The following is a 2,841-nucleotide window of genomic DNA, read 5'->3' on the forward strand; positions in this document are numbered from 1 at the left end:
TGGGGCGCGGCGACCGCTGCGCTTCGAAAGCCGGGATAGTGCCGCGCGACCCTGGGGTTGCGACCCTTGCCTCCCTGGCCCCGCCGTTGGAGACCTGGCTTTCTAGGCTGCCGGGACCTCCACTTTGTTGGGGAGGAGCCAAGGGAAGGGGATGCAAGTGCAGGCGGGCGCAGACACGGCCGCTCGCAGGGCAAGTCCGAGGTGTCGCCAGCAGGGAGCCGAGGATCCCGAAGGCTGAGGCTGCCGGAGTCTGGCAGCGCTCCGCTCGTAGGGAGATGCTGCTGATGCTGCGGTCTCCGCCAATCAGCAGCCGGGGGGCGGCGGCATCTCCGTGGGCTGGCGGCTCCTGAGCGCGCACCGCAGGTTCTGGGCTACTCAGACCCGAGTAGCTCTTGCTGTTTCCTCTTCTTCCCCCGCGTGGTTAAAGCCAGAGAATGGGGATTGATGGCATGCAATTACGTTAGGCATCACAGATGGGTAATATATCAGGCAAATTTTGGGTAGTCACTTTCCCTTTCCTCGGTTTCACATACGATTTGTTACGGCTCCTCACGCACAGACGGGAATTACTGAAATTTTCTCCAAGTAATTACACAAAGGCTCCCCAATTTTTAACAGGTTCTACGAAAGCCTAGGATTAAAGCTTTTTCTTTTACTTTTTATTAAAACGACACAAAGTCAACGGAGGGAAAAAAAGTTTAGAAAACAATCAAGAGCCTGAAAATACACCAACACTAAAAAGTACTATGATGTTTATCAACATTGCTTTAATTTCAGGAACTTTTAATGCTTTCTTTCTCCGAATTAAATAATCTGCTACCTATCATTGCTAAGAATGACAATAAACACTGTAAGGTTTTAACGTCTAAATAAAAGGTAACATCCTCAACATAAATTTGGAAGCAACACAGATATACCGGAAACAAAAGTTTGTAAGTAAAATAAATAACATGTCCCATTCTGCAAACTGCAAATCTCCATCCCAGAAAGTAAAGCAACAGTAACTCCATTTCATAGGAATCAGAAGACCACCCCACTTTTTGTAACCTTAGACGAGCCACTCGACCTCTCAGCCTCCCTACCCAGGCGGGTGAGAAGGTAGGGCGCAATGATTCCAGTCCTTTGTCACAGCTTGACTGCTGGGTATGTGTAACAGGGATTTTCAAAAGTGTTTTGTAAAACGTAAATTATACAATCTAAAATGGTTCCTTCATGCAACAAGTATTTCCTGAGTAGTATATATGCATAAGATTTTTGCTCAATACACTGAGAGATTAAAACACTCATTCAATTATTATTAATTAAGCTCCTAGTATGTGCCAGATACTTTCTAAGTAGTTAAGGACACCACGGTGATCAAAGCAGATAAAAATCCCTGGGAGTTTACATTCTACAGAGAGAGAGACGCAGTAAGTCAGTAAATTATATAGTGTTATGAGGGAGATAAATGCAAATGGGAAAAAATAAGGGGTATGGGACAGTTTGCAATTTAAAGAAGGGCCGTCAGGGTGACTACATTGGAACAGAGGTTCGAAGAAGTTGTGGAAGTTAGCCATTCAGACAGGTGAGGAGGAGAGCGAGTTTGAGGCAGAGAACCTCTAGTGTAAAGGCCCCAAGATGTGACCTCTTGGTATGTCCATGGACCAGCAAAGAGGCTAGGGTAGCTGGAGTACAATGAGTGAATGGGAAGGAAAGGAAATCAGAGAGAGAAGACGCAGAGAAGGGGAAGGATCACATGTGGCCTTCTAGGTATGTTAACGAGTTAGACCACTGGACATCACAATTTTGAAGGTACAAAAATGCATATAAGTAATAATTCTCTCAAATCTTTGTAAAAATTAGGAAATATTCAGTACAAATAAGATTGCTATCACGTAATAACAACTTTTGGTTGCTTACACAGGATCATCCAGGCTTTTTGCATCTGTTTTTTCTGATAGGTCTTGTCTTTTCTCATTAATACTCCTACAACTCTTTTAATTTGATTTCCTGTTTATTAGTTACCTTCCTAAAATATCAGCATTTCAATATAACACTGATAAGACCAGGAACTCTATGAGCACTTTTTCATACCATATTGCTTTTATCCAGAGAACAGAAACTTTTTCATTAAATAAAATTTTCACAGTAAGAATAACAAGAATCATTGATTTTTGGAAACTGAAAGGACTTTATTGAATGTCATCTATTTTTTTTTTAAACTGCAGGTCAAAATTTTTAGTGAGTCAGGAAAATAACATTAGGTTTTAATCATTTTAAAAAAATATCAGAGTGTAGTTATTGCATCAATTGTAGTATTATTTCATAAATATATATGAATGTACATGTGTATGTGTGTACATATATGTGTACTGAGTTGTGATCAAGAGGAATATATCAAGGAAGAGGAATTGAGCAGGGAAATCTTAGGAAAATATCACTGGGGATTAAAAACTTTTATTTTGGCATCCAGGGACATTGTAATGATGGCTGAAAATCATTTTAGAAAAGAGTATCTTGGGTTTCCATTAGCGGTTAGTGGGATAGGAAATCTAAGAACTGAATCAGTGGTCATGCCTTAGTGGCTTGAGTCCTGCCTTCTGGCTTTATATGACCTGGCTTTATACGCCAAGAAGAGGTTAGTCTGGAATAGTCTACACGCACCTATTTCTACACGAGCATCACTTCTCTCTTGCAGTTTCAGAACAAGGTTGTCCTGGGAAGTTTTTGATATTTTTCCTATAGTTAGGATCTTAGAGATATTGACCAGTGATAGAAGAGTGGCACAAGGAGGCTTAGAGTGAAGTAGAGAAGAAAATCACCTTATTTCAGGAAAGAAAGCTTTAAATGGAAAAAAAGAAA

At 41.3% G+C, this 2,841-nt stretch overlaps 1 protein-coding gene across 17 annotated transcripts in view; it reads right to left on the reverse strand.

Annotated features, from left to right (window-relative positions):
* Nucleotides 1-2,841, reverse strand: part of RIMS2 (regulating synaptic membrane exocytosis 2) — a 549,058-nt gene that overhangs the window by 26,334 nt on the left and 519,883 nt on the right. The gene's annotated exons all lie outside the window — the stretch shown is intronic.

Source organism: Pteropus alecto, unplaced genomic scaffold, assembly GCF_000325575.1.
Source record: "Pteropus alecto unplaced genomic scaffold, ASM32557v1 scaffold164, whole genome shotgun sequence".
Classification (NCBI taxonomy): Eukaryota; Metazoa; Chordata; class Mammalia; order Chiroptera; family Pteropodidae; genus Pteropus; species Pteropus alecto.